This window comes from Bidens hawaiensis, unplaced genomic scaffold (genome assembly GCF_021521415.1).
Source record: "Bidens hawaiensis isolate Kalapana, Puna unplaced genomic scaffold, B.hawaiensis_p1.1 tig00050789_1, whole genome shotgun sequence".
In the NCBI taxonomy this organism is placed as follows: Eukaryota; Viridiplantae; Streptophyta; class Magnoliopsida; order Asterales; family Asteraceae; genus Bidens; species Bidens hawaiensis.
This window is the reverse complement of record NW_027499116.1, coordinates 9166-25395: the sequence shown is the minus strand read 5'-3', so window position 1 is coordinate 25395 and position 16230 is coordinate 9166. Positions and strand designations below refer to the sequence as shown.

Here is a 16230-nt window from a genome sequence, read left to right as displayed (position 1 = left end):
TTATAAAAGAGTTAAATTACAAAAGTCTTTTAAACGTAAATACAAAATAGATCAAATCCAATTACTAGAATATCGAAGACCTAAGCCACTCGCATGACGCTCATGTTTCGGTCTTTCTAGGAGCTTCGTGAATGGATCCGCAAGATTTTGATCAGTTCCAACTTTGCGAATACATATCTTTCCTTTTTCAACTTAGGTTTATCGGTATTATGCACGTGCCTTCGGATGTTACTAGGGGTATCGAGACAGGTATTGAAGGAGAGTTCTTAACACCGGATCTTAACAAAGGGATGTCTACTAATACGGAGGTGGTTCGAGACATCGAGGGAGAGTCTGAGGAGGCCTCGATGATTGGTAGAGGTATAGATCCGGTGCAACATCAAGGTCCGATTGAGGTGGAGTTGGAGAAGACCATTGAGCTGAGTAAGGCGTTAGGCGTTGAGAATTTGCAAGATTTTGATTCTAATGTTAGAGAGGTTCTTGTTTCCGAAGGCTATCAAGATGGTGTTCAATGAATGTTTTTTCTCTGAACATCCGTGGGTTAGGGAGTTCTAGCAAAGCCGATTGGATTCGAGGTCTTCGAGTCCATCACGAGATTAGTTTTATTGTCTTACAAGAGTCGCAATTTGTTTCCTTGGATTCTGTGGATGTGGGTCGGTTTTGGGGTTATGGTGAGTATTCTTTTGATTGGGTTCCCTCATCTGGAAGGTCGGGTGGGTTATTATCGATCTGGGATTCTCAAGTCTTTCGTATGGAAAGGGTGATCAAGAATAATAATTGGCTTCTTGTTTCGGGCACTGTGAAAGGAAAGAGTAGCTCATATCATATTCTCAATGTTTATTCTCCTCAAAATCTAGTTACTAAAAGAGCTCTTTGGGGGGAAATTCGTGATTTGATCGAGGAGGGTAATGGGAGGTGGATTGTGGCAGGAGATTTTAACTCGGTCCGGTGTGCTGAGGATAGGCGGAATTCTTTGTTTAATGTGGGTGAGGCCGATGAGTTTAACGACTTCATTGATGATTCGAATCTTCACGAGTACTCCTTGAAAGGGAGGCGTTTTACTTTTGTCGCAGGAAATAAATTAAGCCGTATTGACAGAATCTTCGTTAATTGGGATTTTTTTATGGAATGGCCGTGTGCGGAGTATATTGCTCTCGAGAGGAATAAGCCGGATCATAGTCCGTTGGTTTTGAAAATTGGTTCTTCCAAGAATTATGGTCCCAAACCGTTTAGGTTTTTCAATTCATGGCTTGGTAGAGAGGATTTTGGGACGTTGGTTAAGAAGACGCTTGTTGATGGCTCGTTTCATGGTTCTCCGGACGCGAGATTGCTGTATAAATTTAAAGCTTTGCGTGCTGCTATTACTAGATGGGCGATCGATTGTAAAGCCAAAGAAAAGGAGGAAAGGGTTTTATTGGAGCAAGAGTTGCGGGACTTGGACCAAACCTTGGAGGTCCGGGATTTGTTGGAAGTAGAGACATGGTCTTTAAGCGAAATTAAAAGACGGCTAGGCGAGTTGGATAATCATTACTACCGGGATTTGAAGCAAAAGGCTCGTTTGTAATTGGGCGATTCATGGAGACGAAAATTCTCGATTTTTTCACGGTTTTATTAATAAACGTAAAGTTTCAAATTATTTTCCGGGTTTGGAAGTGAATGGGGCGTGGGAAACAAACCCGGTTCTCATTAAAAAGGAAGTTTTGCGATTCTTTGCTGGTAAGTTTAAAGAATCTATTACACTCCGGCCTCGGTTGATTGGATATGGGTTTTCGGTCTTGTCTTCGGTGGAGGCGGATTTTTTGATCAGTGATTTTTCCGTGCATGAGATCAAGAAGGCGGTTTTTGATTGCGGTGGTGACAAAGCTCCTGGGCCGGATGGTTTTAATTTTAGGTTCATTCGGTTTTTTTTGGGAGTTGTTCGAGAAGGATTTTGTGGATATTCTTGATCATTTTCATAAGGTTAAAAGTTTTTGCTCGGGGGTTGGTTCGTCTTTTATCACCTTAATTCCTAAGGTAAACAATCCGTCTTCTTTGGGGGATTTTAGGCCGATAAGTCTCATTGGTTGTATCTTAAAGACTGTGTCGAAGGTGTTAGTGAATCGACTCAAAACGGTTATGAATAAGATTGTCTCAGAGCATCAGTCGGCTTTCTTATCCGGGAGATATATTCTTGATGGCCCTTTGGTGGCTAGTGAGGTTATTGCTTGGGCTAAAAAGAGGGAAAGAAGAATTTTTATGTTCAAGATTGACTTCGATAAAGCCTTTGATAATGTGAATTGGGAGTTCTTGTTGTCGGTTCTTTCTCAGATGGGTTTTCCTTCGGTCTGGTGCGATTGGATTAGTGGTATCTTGTTGGCCAGCAGATCGTCTGTTCTTGTTAATGGATCTCCTACTTTCGAATTTGGATGTCATAAAGGCATTCGTCAAGGTGACCCGCTATCGCCTTTTCTTTTTATTATTATGATGGAGGCTTTTTCAGGTATGTTGAAACAAGCCTGTGATATAGGTGCGTTTCATGGTATTACTCTTCCTAACGAAGGTCCTACTTTATCCCATCTCTTTTATGCGGATGATGCTATGATTATGGGAGAGTGGTCTTCTTTTAATTTTGATAACTTGAAACGTATTCTTCGCATATTTTACTTGTGTTCGGGGCTAAAGATTAATCTCCATAAATCAGTGTTATTTGGAGTAGGTGTAGAAGATGGTGAGATCGATATCCAAGCCGGTTTCATGGGTTGTAAGCCGGGTAGAATCCCGTTTACTTATCTTGGGATTATGGTTGGAGCTAACATGAATAGGGTGGTTAATTGGGAACCGGTTGTGTCCAAGTTCAAGAAGAGGCTTTCTAAATGGAAAGTTAATTCGTTATCTATTGCTGGTCGGTTAACCCTTATTAAATCGGTGCTGGATAGTCTTCCCACTTATTATTTTTCGCTTTTTAAGGCACCCAAGAAGGTTACCAATGATTTAGAAGCTTTGATGAGAAGGTTCTTATGGGGAGGTTCGGATGAAGTGAGGAAGATGTCTTGGGTGGCTTGGGAGGTAGTCACCAAACCTATAAAAGAAGGGGGTTTAGGTATCGCTCGTTTAGAGGTTAATAATCAAGCGCTGATTACTAAATGGCTTGGGAGATTTCTAAATGACCAGCACGCGATGTGGAGAAGAGTAGTGTTGTCTATTCACGGGACCTCGCGCTGTTGGGGGCTTGCTCCGGTTAATAATGGGGTTCCCGGGGTTTGGAAGAATTGTGTTATGTTCTGGAACAAATTTAAGGTTGATGGTGTGGGTTTTAATAGAGTGATCCGGGCCACAGTCGGGAATGGTCGCCAAGTTAGGTTTTGGACGGATTTGTGGTTGGGTTCGGCGCCGGTTATGGACAAGTATCCGTCCTTATATGCGGTAGAAAAACATAAAAATGTCTTGTTAGCTGATCGGTTGGTGGTCACTGGATCTTCTCGTCGCATTGTGTGGGATTGGCTTAGAGCTCCTTGCTCCCATCAGGAGGTGAGCGAGAAGCAGGAGTTGGAAGATCTCCTTCAAGGGGTGGTGATGGTTGACCGTGAAGATTCATGGTCTTGGGCGGTTGGTAGCTGCAAAGAGTTTGAGGTTTCGGCGATTAAAAGATGGATGGTGCGGTCCGTTGTGGACGCTGGGAGTTCCAGTTTCCAATGGAGCGATTGGGTCCCGAAAAAATGTAATATTTTTATGTGGAGGGCCGTTCAGGATAGCCTTCCAACCAAGCAGGCTTTAGCTAGACGTCATTTGTATTGTGATGATCATAGTTGCGCTTTATGTGAGAGTAATGAGGAATCGCTCGAGCACTTGTTAACCGGGTGTTCCATTTCTATGGCCGTTTGGAATGCGATTGGTTCATGGTGCAACATCCCTAGACTATTTGTTTTTCATGTCAATGATTTGGTGGAAGTGCATAAGGTTTGTGGTGCGACGGGGAATAAAAGGTTGATTACTCATGGAATTGTCATCATTACTTGTTGGAGGATTTGGCGGGCTAGGAATGAAAAGATTTTTTCGGGCAAGAGCACTAACGTGGCAGAAATGGTTGCGGATTATAAAATCTTTGGGTTTTCTTTGGTACAAAAATAGATCTAAGATAGGGGTGGTGGATTGGAAAAGTTGGTGTTTATTTGATGTAACATGATTGTTGGTTTTGGTTTTTGATTTCAGCGTCTTTCTCCGTCTTGGTGATAGTCGTTGGTTGTGTCTTTTTTTAATGAAAGTCAATTTTCAAAAAAAAAAAAAAAAAAAAAAAAAATTATAACTATAACATATATTAAAATAATACGTATTAAAATTTTAATTTTAAAATTCGTGTACCAACATTTACATATTGTATCCACAAGATTTGTTTAGTTACGCAAATGGTATCTCAAACATCTATTTACATGTAACACCTCATATGGCTTTTTAATATGGTAACCATCATTTTTCATCAAGTTACACAAACAACCTCACAAGTTTTAATATGGTTCAAACTGATACCGTAAAATTAAACCGATGAAACACGCTTGCAATGTTTTAAAAACCGATACATACTAGACGGTTGAAATGATTATCTTGGATTTTGGTAAGGCAACTGGTATTTAGAGCCATCTATTTTTGGCTGGCATGTTAGAACATCTTACCACCGGTTTTCTTGAAAAATATCAGTTTTAAAATTCAAACCCAAGAGATTTTGATATTTTTTGCGGCCCATATTTAAAAAAAAAGTTGCTTTTAACCTGGCGAATAAATTGAAACGAGTAAACACAGTAAGTGACGATTCGTTCTTCAACCAAATTTTGTTTCCCATAAATCCAATGTTGGTTTCTTTATATCTTTTGTAATTGATTAATTTCATACTCAAAGAGCAAACTTCCTATTTGACTCGATCATTGTACATGTCATAATGTGTGGTGTTTATTAATGTATTTTATGGTTATTTTTTGAGTTGAAGTCGTATTTATATGAAATTAAAATATAAACTATTTAATCCGGGTGAACCTCTCGGTGTACCTTCCCATTCAACCACTTCTACCATTTTTAAACCAAATCTATTACGAATAAAAAACCGGTTTTCAAAACATTACACACTTGTTTAAAGCAACTAGCTTAGTTGACTTAATTTGTTACCAAGTTGACTAACCACCAATCATGCTAATCAGCATTTACATCTTTTAAATTTCTTTTACATCTTTTGTCGGTACACATTCACTTCCAAAGGGTATTTCCGTCATTTCACCCTGTTCTCTGCAGCCTGTCTATCTTGTTCTCGTCTTCCAAACAAAACCACTTCACACTCACACACACACACTCCACTCAACACACAACACAATATGTTTTAAGATTTCATAACTTCCAAACATTAATCTTTCAAAACCTTGTAAAACAACCTTAGACACACACCTTCCTAGTAATCTCCAAAACAATTTTCATTTTTTTTTTCACTTTTTCATCTTTATTAATTTTCACACACACAAACACCTCCACTGTGTGTGTAATGGTGTTATTACATCCATAACCATAACCATGAACTTGAAGAAGCTTGTTCCAATATCAGATCACTTGCCATATTTTCAATATCCCAAAAAAAAGGTAGTTTCTGGATTTGGTATAGGCCTTGTGTCTTTTTTTGTTTTTTTATTTCTTGTGTTCTTTAATGTTTCTTTCAAGAATCCCATTTTAAACAACTCTTTGTTTCAAGGATTTAATTTTAATAATAATAATAATAATAAAAGTTCTGTGATTTCTTGGTCTTTATCTTTTACTAGAACCCCTTCTGTTAATATATCTTCTGTTCAAAACCCTAAGGGTAGTTTTGGTAATTTTTCTGAAAAAGATTTTGGTTTGGAGGGTACCCATTTGAGTAATCTCACTAATAATGTGAAAAATGGAAGCTTTGATTTAGATTTTGAAAAAAAATCTAATCTTGATGATACCCATTTGAGTAATTTCACTAATAATGTGAAAAATGAAAGCTTTGATTCAGATTTTGAAAAAAAATCTGATCTTGATGACACCCATTTGAGCAATTTCACTAATAATGTAAAAATGGAAGCTTTGATTCAGATTTTGAAAAAAAATCTGATCTTGATGATACCCATTTGAGTAATTTCACTAATAATGTGAAAAATGGAAGCTTTGCTTTAAATATTGAAAAAAAATCTGATATTGATGATACCCATTTGAGTCATTTTACAAATGATGTGAAAAATGGAAGCTTTGATATAAAAAGTGATAAAGATTCTGATTTGGGTGATACTCATTTGAGTAATTTGACAAGTGATGTGAAAAATGGAAGCTTTGATGGGATTTCTGCGAATCCCGGTTTCGATTTGAGAAATGATAGTGGTTCTTATGAAGAGTGTGATATTTTTAATGGGAGATGGGTTAGGGATGATACAAAGCCGTATTACCGGGCCGGGTCGTGCCCACATATTGATCAGGATTTCGATTGTCATCTTAATAAGCGGCCGGACGATGGATATGTGAAGTGGAAGTGGCAGCCATTTGGATGTGATATCCCAAGGTAATATGATTGATTGCATATTATGTTATGACTTATGGAATTGTTTGATTTGAATATTATATCAGTTTTTTGCAATTGTATAATCTTGAATGGTAACATTTGAGTATATAAGTTTGTTAGATTTTCTTATTATGTTTAGTAGATTGAAGTATTCAAATAGTTCTTTGTTTGACTATGCATATTTATTATTTAGTATATGATCTTGCTTAGGTTAACTTTTTGGGACTACATGGATATTAAGTACATATTTTGTCAATTTCTTTCTTTTAGCTACTTGATTTTGATGCTTATATACACACATTAGAGTATAGAGGTGGCAATAAATTAGTTGAAAGAAATGGATTATACAGGTCAAAAGCTACCCAAAGTATATTCATTATGAATAATACCTCCAAAATCATTTTATTTTGAAAAGCAGATCATCATTGTAACCATATATATATATATGTATATGTATATATATATATTTACATATTATAAAAAAATTAATTATTTATAAAGTTCAAGAAAAGTTAAAGACAAAAAGTGTCTTGTTGACCCGGCCCGGCCCGACTCATACTAAAAATTACTCTTTTTGACCGCCACCAACCGGCCCATATCATTGCACAATGGCTAGTTACTCACTTACTTGAAATAATCATTAATAATCCGGCTTGTGACAAGTTGATTGCTTAACAATAATTTAATTTATGCATTATCATGTTTAATGTGAATTTCAGTTTAAATGCAACCGATTTTTTGGAGAGGTTGAGAGGGAAGAAGTTGGTTTTTGTAGGGGACTCTTTAAACCGCAACATGTGGGAGTCTTTGGTTTGCATATTAAGAGAGTCTATCCCAAATAAAAAGAGAGTTTATGAGATATCCGGAAGGCACGAGTTCAAGAAAAAGGGATTTTATGCTTTCCGATTCGAGGCAAGCTTTCCAAACTTGTTATATTTACAAATTACTATTTATATGTGTGTATTAAACATATTTTAGAGGCCATACCCTTGAACAATGACAATATTGTGAAAAAATTAATATCGTGTAATATGTTATTTGAATCTTTTTTAACTTGGATTTGTCTAATAAGTTGTGTAAATGATTCTGTTTGTGTAGGACTACAACTGTACAGTTGATTTTGTGAGTTCTCCATTTCTTGTTCGAGAAACGTCTTACAGTGGCAAAAAAGGTACATTGGAGACGTTAAGGTTAGATTTGATGGACAAAACAACTTCAATGTACCATGATGCGGATGTTTTGGTGTTCAACACGGGACATTGGTGGACGCATGAGAAAACCTCTCGAGGGTGAGAACAATATCTTTCTTTGAGAACATAGTTTTTTTTATAACGGGTGAACACATATGCTTTTGGTCTTAGTCGTGTTGGGTTGACTAGAAACATTTTTTGTTCAAAAGTTTAAACCTTTATTAACAATAATAATTTGAGATTTCAAAAAAAATGATTTAGGATATTCTATGCACTAAAAGTACACCTTGAGCGACTTTCAACATGTTTGACCTGTTTGGCCCGCTAGAAATAAAACATAATCTCGTTAAAAGACGATTCTACCCTTTTAACATCACAAACACAATTTGTGTTTTTCTGTAAAATGACAGAGAAGATTATTACCAGGAAGGTGATCATGTGTACCCGAGGCTCAAGGTTCTTGATGCATACAGAAGGGCGCTTTCGACGTGGGCCCGATGGGTGGATAAGAACATCGACATCAATAAAACACAGGTTATCTTCAGAGGCTACTCGGTAACTCATTTTAAGTAAGTTTAACTCTTCTTCTGTTCTGTTTCACATCTTACTTTGTTCTTAACTTTATAGTTGTCTTCGTTTTGACTTTTCTGGTCAAATCGGTAAAAACATCAAAATTCAAATGATTTTTTATACTTTTTTTTAATAAAGATTTTATTTTCGATAAAAGGATCCAATTACAATAAAGAGGCAGGTAAGCGGGCAACTAGCTGCGCTGCAACCCCCTTTTGAATGGCAAAAATGATCATACTGAAAACAAAGCTATGGTTATTAGCCATCGATGGTTCTTATACTTTCTAACAAGATTTTGAGAACCAAACTATACCATTTATCGCATGCGCATCACATTTGGTTTGACCAGCATGTTTGACTTTGTTACAGAGGAGGTCAATGGAACTCGGGGGGCAAATGTCACAAAGAAACCGAGCCAATATTCAACTCGAGTCACCTTACCAAATACCCGACAAAGATGAGGGCTTTCGACAACGTGCTCAAACAGATGAAGAATCCTGTTATATATCTAAATATTAGTAGACTAACAGATTATAGAAAAGACGGGCATCCATCGATTTATAGGATGGAATACAAGTCGGTTGAAGAACAAATCGCAGCCGAACGGTCCCAAGATTGCAGCCATTGGTGCTTGCCAGGTGTGCCTGATACTTGGAATGAGTTGCTATATGCATCTTTATTGAAAATAGGAAGAGGGTCTTGGAAAATATAATGGAAAGAAGAATCAAGATATACATAAAGGTTTGACTTTTATGTGGTTAAAAGAATCATGTTGACCATTTATGAGTGTTACTATTTTTCTTTATTTAAGTAGCTATATAGATATTTTGACTTTTGAGTGAGTTATGTGAATTACACTAAATTCTATATAGTATTCAAGTAGCTATATAGATATTTTGACTTTTACTATTTTTCTTTATTTAAGTAGCTAAGTAGAGGTTAAGACTTAAGAACATGAAAATTACATTAAAACCTACCATGTTTTGATATTAAGGCATAGCAATCCAAACATACTACTCAACAGGAAAAAAGATGTGCACACTCCAATTTCTAAGTTTGATTTATATTTAGTTAAGGTTTTAGATGCTGAGTAATTTTTTAGATTTATAATACAAGTTCACATGTGAAATAAATGTTAGTTTATATGTGAATTTACACTAAATATTCTAGTCACATGTACGAGCCGGGGTCTCATCGGAAGCAGCCTCTCTATTCCTACAGAGTAGAGGTAAGGCAGTCTACATCTTACCCTTCTCAGACTCTACCATAGCTTTGCTATTGGTGGGATATACTAAGTACGATGATGATGATAATGATGTGATTATAAAGAAACTACTCATCTCTGATAAGAATATAACCAAATTTATCTAATATGGCCATTTTATAAACTGACGTGGTGTTGACATAAAAACCACTTACTTTGACGTGAATATCAGTTAATTCGGCTGGTAAGGATAACTGTTGGTTTGGGTAGAAACACTAGATATTTCGTTGGCACATGCCATGTGTACAAACAACACTTGGCGATATGTGTTTCTAGAATTACACTAATTCATATGATTTTACATTACATACCGACTAACCTAGTTTAAGAAAGTCATTTAATCCTATGTAAATTTAAGTGAAATAGATTGTCTAAAGACATTCAAACAACTAAAAAGAACATGCACAAATATTTACTCAACTTTTTTCTTCTCTATTTTTTCTTCTCCTTGACACACGCTAGTATGTCATATGCCAAAATGCAATTCAAAAATAGAACTAATTAGTATACAAGCCCACAAATTTGATTTCCAAAATATAAACTTTGAGTTAATAGCATCTTTTTTATCTTTAACAAACTTTGATATAAGGGAAGGAGACACGTTTTACAAATAAGAAGATAGTACGATACGATACAATACTTCACATTACTAACTTTGATATATGAGTCGTTTTACTGCATTTTCTCATACAAACAACGCCAATCATATAAAATAGATATGATACATTAGTGCTGATATAATAGCACCCTTTATTGTATATAGCCATAGACATATATGTGTAGCACATGAAGAAGTATCCTTTGCCGTTTTGTGACTTGCCAGTTTGTTTTGACATCATCCGAAAACGGTTGATGACAAAATAAAACTAATTGAAAGATAAAGGAGAAGAGATGGCCTAACAAAGAGTAACTCATCTTCTATACCTCCATATTTGCCCTGCTTTTCAAGATACATGCATGCCATGCCAATGCATATTCCCAAAGGTTTTAGCATAGAAAAAGCTGAAGTGGGAGTTTTCAATGCTCTTTGTTTGTTGCTCTTATATAGAGTCAAGAAATGAGAAAAGGTAGTTTAGACTTTCTCAATGTGATTTCATCTTTTTTCCACAACTAACTAAATTTTGTCAAATTTAGAGCAATAATGCTTTGATATCTATTTTATGCAATGGAAGTTGTGCATTGTTCTGGATTTGATCATTCCAAATTTGGGTACAATTCACATTTTATTTTTATATTATATTGCATCAATTATCCAAAGACAAACTTGGCTTTTGCTTTTTTGGTTTGAAACTTAAAGGGCTATGAAATGCCAAGTATATGCTCATGATGCTAGCTTAATTTTTTTGTAAATTATTGTTATACCCTTGACCTAATCTCATGAAATGAGACACAATTGTTGGACTTGTAAATATGCCAAATCATAGCAACTTAAGTTCTAATGCTTCAATACATTTCTTGGATACCATTATTATTAACTCATTCATCTCTGAATACTTTTATAAAGCAAATATAATATGTTAAATGCTCATGTTAATAACAAATGTAAGGCCATGGTTGTGTTGTGATGAGTTTAGAAGGCTATTTTAGTCAATAGACAAAACTTGATAACTAATTGTGCCTTGTCATCTCTTAGGTATGTAATAGTGTGATTCCACTAAAGCATAACTCATCTAACAACATTTTAATTCCCATAAAGTTTTAGGCTAATGTCATATTAGGATGAAAAAACTATTGTATGTGAATGAATAGTTTTGTACATTTGTTTAAAAACATGATTTTCATGAGAAAAATAAATTTATTACTAATTTATAACCTAAATTTAAACAGCTATACTTTTAATCTGACCCAAATCCTATATTTACATATTTACAAAGTTGTGAATCAAAGTTTCCAATTGATCATGTGTGCGTTGTTTTATACGATTTTAATTTTTTTAACATTGTAATTCAATACAAATCAACTTATAGAGGATTGAGATAATAAGATAAACCCTTATACTTATTGTAAAACTATGATACACAAGATGGTTATGCAACCATAAAACCGTCTCTAGTTCTATGTCACTATATTTAACTCGCACAATTTACGCACGCTTATGTGATCTAGCGATTCTCTATATATGGCTATGTATTGTACTCATCCTTCAGTAACTACAAGACAATTAAATACCAACAAAAATGAAAATAAAAATGACTGTTATTCAAAAATGGAATTACTTGGGATTTTCATGAAGAAACTACCCTTATCATTTTCACAAAAGTTGAAGACATTTTATTTTTACAAGAGTTGACACCTACAATAATGAATATAAGAATATACTAGATTTTGATATTTCAAGATGACATAACTAAATGGAGTGATCTCCACCTTAGAAATGCACCTAATGGAAGCACTTAGACCACTCATGCCATCTTGTTCTGTTTGTTATCTTTTCTTTAGCTTTATTAATTATTATAGCAAAAGAACGACTATCCACTACTCCATGTTTTATTCCACCAAATCTTTCTATCTACAATATTCCTCATCTTGACCTGTGGTCAAATAGACCATCTGTTTAAACGAGTTGGCTTGGCTTGGTTCGGTTTGTTTAAGTAAAACCCAAACTTTAATATTTTGTATCGTAGTTTTTCTTTTTTCATTATTCTATTGATCCAGTGACCTAGTATTTGATTGTAATTTGTGCCTTGGTAATGTATGTATTTGCATTATATTGAACCTTATTTTAATCTTTGTTTACTTATTATTCGGTAGTAAATTTTACTTAGATCTTAAAATGTTGATCGTGCTTATGTTATTAGAGATTTTTATGTAGTAAAGTTCTAGTTCTTTTATGATATTGTAGAATGCCTTCTCACAAATAATCAACTGGTGGAACCAAGACTTAAAACTGACTCGAGAAAAGCAAAAAAATGGCTCGTTGGAAATCAACTCGGTTGTGAACGGGTGGCTTGTCTCGGTTTATAAATCGAGTTCAAACTTCGCCCTGGTTTAGCTTGTGATAACCATGCTTCAAGTAACTTACAATAACAAACAAAATTAGCAAATAAATAAAAACAAATTGTTAGATTACAAAAAAAAAAAAAAAAACACCAACCTATTAAAATAGTGGCTTATTGACTGGCTGACTGCTAGGCTTATATGGTGTAATTGGACCTTGGAGTTTCAGCTGGGCCTTACTTATTATTTTTTAACAGGCCCATTAATGAGATTTTTTGATATTTTCGATGATAATTTGCATTTGGTGTGTCAGCCTGTCAGGTACATGAACAGTGTATATATAATTAAGTTTTATTATTATTATTATTATTATTAATATTGTATTATTATAAAAGTTAACTACATGAATGATCCATCTAGTATATTCATATATATATTACACGTTTGGTTCATAATTTAGAAAACTCACATATGTGATGCCAATAGTTTAAAACGTGACACATTACACATTTACACATGTGATCCCTAAAATGAACCAACGTTTATTCTTCTAGTGAAGGTCATGAATGACTAAAATATTCTTACTATCCAAATTTATCGGAATAGTCCTTTTATAATAGTAAGTGTCTGATTTTCGCAGTTGTGTTTAATGTTTTCTTAACGTTATGTTATGAACATGGCCGGCTGGAGGGTGGCGCCGGTCGGACCGTCGGTCGGAGCACGCAATTTTTAGGGGCCAAAACTTACTGATCTATATTTTTTATATATACATTTAAAAATATAAAACTTAGATAATATTTTCGGATAATATCTAATTCTCTTTATTGGATAATATGAATTGCTCTTTACCATCTTATAATTATTCGGCCCAAAATTCTTTTTTATCCATAATCCATTTAATCAAGTTTAAATTATTGGGCCCAAACTAAAACTAAAAACTACAAAAATTAAATAAAAACCCCATGCAAAATAAAAGAAAAAGGCTGTCGATTGAAATTTCTCTTTGGTTTCTTCCTTCTTTACGAATGCTGAGCAACGACCAACCTAGCTGGCCAGCACTGTTGGTTTGTTGTTAACCACCAGGCTCCTCCACGGTTGACCGAGCTTGCCACCAAGAACCAATCTATTTTTTTTTCAATGTTAGGAGAGTTTCACAAATCATTGGTTAATCGTTAGTTATTACGGTATTTTTTTAATAATATATTTTTCAATGTTTATTGTTATAACACTAAGTCTCGTTTAAAAAAATTAGCTTATATATTTCTTTACTCGTTAAGGCTATGAGCCTTTTTATTTCGGCTCGGCCAAGGTATTCAAATCCTTAGAGACGGCCTTGGTTATGAACTTCCTATAAAACTACAAAACAAAGTTGTATTCAAAATAAAACATTTTTTATATCGTAAGCTATACAAGTATGGTATCATGACGAACTGAACCGATTCCTACCAAACAACATCGGTACCTATATTATCAAAACCGAAACAAATAATCGTGTTTATGATTTTCAATCAATGTAAAGCACGTGTCGATATCTTTTTAGGTGTATAATGACTTTACTTTTTGGGGTTTTCTTTTTCGATTGTTCTAGAGAGATGGTATTGTAAAGAATTGAACCGATACTAAACAATGGCGACGTGCTCAAAAGAAAATGACAAATGATACTTCCAAAGAGGTTGAATTCAAGGAAGGTTACAAGATGCAATTTCATATTAAAAAAACACTCTCAAGAATGGCAGGTTTTGTACACAATACTTGCTTAAGTACTCTCCATTGATGAATGCATAAGCTTCTTAGATGAACTAAAAGAAATGGAAGACATAGCCATATATCATGACAATATAAAAAAAGTATATAATTAAACACTTTCATTGTTTGTTAATATCTTGAAAATTTTCAAACGCACACATTTGTGTATACTTTACGCGGTATATACAAATGCACACACTTGCATTCGGCAAGCCTCATTTGATCATATCATCCACACCAAACTGATTAATCTTTTATCGATCACTAGCGCATGAACTATATATATTATTAAACAAACACATATATCTGAAAATAAAACAAAACAAAAGACAGTATTCAGAAGTTCTGATAAGCTATTTGAAGTGATTTTTTAAAGTTTTATCTTTTAAAAGGCTATAGTACAGTCAAAGTATTTTCTTCATTGAACATATGCATTGCTACATTAAAGAAAAACATAGATTCATAAAGTCACTTACTCTTTATTTCCTATAAATGACATTATTAAAATTATTTTTAATCTCCATTGAATAACGCACTTAAGTTTATGATTCCTTGTGAAATAAAATAAAAATCAAATTAAATCATAAAACAATTTATATATGCTATACTTACATTCATTATAAAATATGTTTACATTCTACACTTGCATGTAATTGTGTATGTCGGATGATAATATTGAACGAATGCTACACGATATCTTGTAACATTCGTTACTTTTTAAACCCGACCCATTTCGAATTTTCGGTTTTGTATATAATATATATATATATATATATATACCTTAATAATATTCTCGAGGATTCATGTTTATCGATTGTTCGTTTTACGAAATTCCAAGATTTAAAGTTTCTATTTAAACGAGTCGCGATAATACGTTAAATACCCAAGTTATAATTTCTTTATTTACGTTTATAGCATATAACAAAGTTCGAGGTTTAAAATGTAATTATACTTTAAATTCTAAGTTAATAGAACTTAAAACTAGAAGGACTAAAGTGTAAAATCAATTAAACTTTAATATGAAAATAAAATTCAGCCAAGACCCACTGCTCAGCCGCCACTATCCCGTTTTTCAGTCATATATTCCGGCCGCCGGAATATCGACTCCGGCGAGCCCGGAAATATATGACGGAAAAACGGGATAGTGGCGGCTGAGCAGTGGGTCTTGGCTGAATTTTATTTTCATATTAAAGTTTAATTGATTTTACACTTTAGTCCTTCTAGTTTTAAGTTCTATTAACTTAGAATTTAAAGTATAATTACATTTTAAAATATTAGTAATCACATGACTCTCTTTACAGATTAAATATTAATCGTTGTTGTAGGTTTTTAAAATATTAGTAATCACATGACTCTCTTTACAGATTAAATACACATATGCATAAAATGATTATACGAGATACAAGTTCGCGTAACATGACCTATAAGACGTTTCATTCAACGATATCTTAGCATGTTATACAATGCTAGTCTAATCATAGAGGTCGACGATTTGAGTTTCACTAAGGAGTAAATTTAGAACAAAATGAGACGAGCGTGTGAGTTGTTATGAAATAGGGTTTTCATAAGGTTTTCTCATGAAGGTCTCGAGTTCGATTCTCACAAATGTATGCCACTTACTCGAGAGAACATCACCGTATGAGAATTCATAATTGGGTAAGTAACCGTTACTTTACTTACCCAGCCAACCGAACTAACACCATTAAAAAATATATCATTGTTTTTATTATCTTGAGTGTATGTATTTATTGTGTAAAGTATAAATGTAAAATAACGTAAATTTAAAACAATAATAATTCTGGTATAAAATTCCATGATCCTGCTACACAAACCTTTTCTTCCTCCACAACTTTTCACATTACTCCTCTCTCTCTCTCTCTCTCTCTCTCCACTAAATCCAAAAGCATATCAGAACCCTAAAACTGTTCTTAACTCTAAAATAATATTACACGCAACAACAACACTCACACTACACAATTTGCTTAAATCACATC

At 34.2% G+C, this 16230-nt stretch overlaps 1 pseudogene across 1 annotated transcript; it reads left to right on the top strand.

Moving 5' to 3' along the window:
* Positions 1 to 5527: 5527 nt before the first annotated feature.
* LOC143598757 (protein trichome birefringence-like 2) lies at positions 5528 to 9070 on the top strand (annotated as a pseudogene). Its single transcript, XR_013147167.1, has 5 exons — positions 5528 to 6529; positions 7249 to 7441; positions 7628 to 7818; positions 8130 to 8288; positions 8659 to 9070. The product of XR_013147167.1 is annotated as a protein trichome birefringence-like 2 (transcript).
* Positions 9071 to 16230: the final 7160 nt, after the last annotated feature.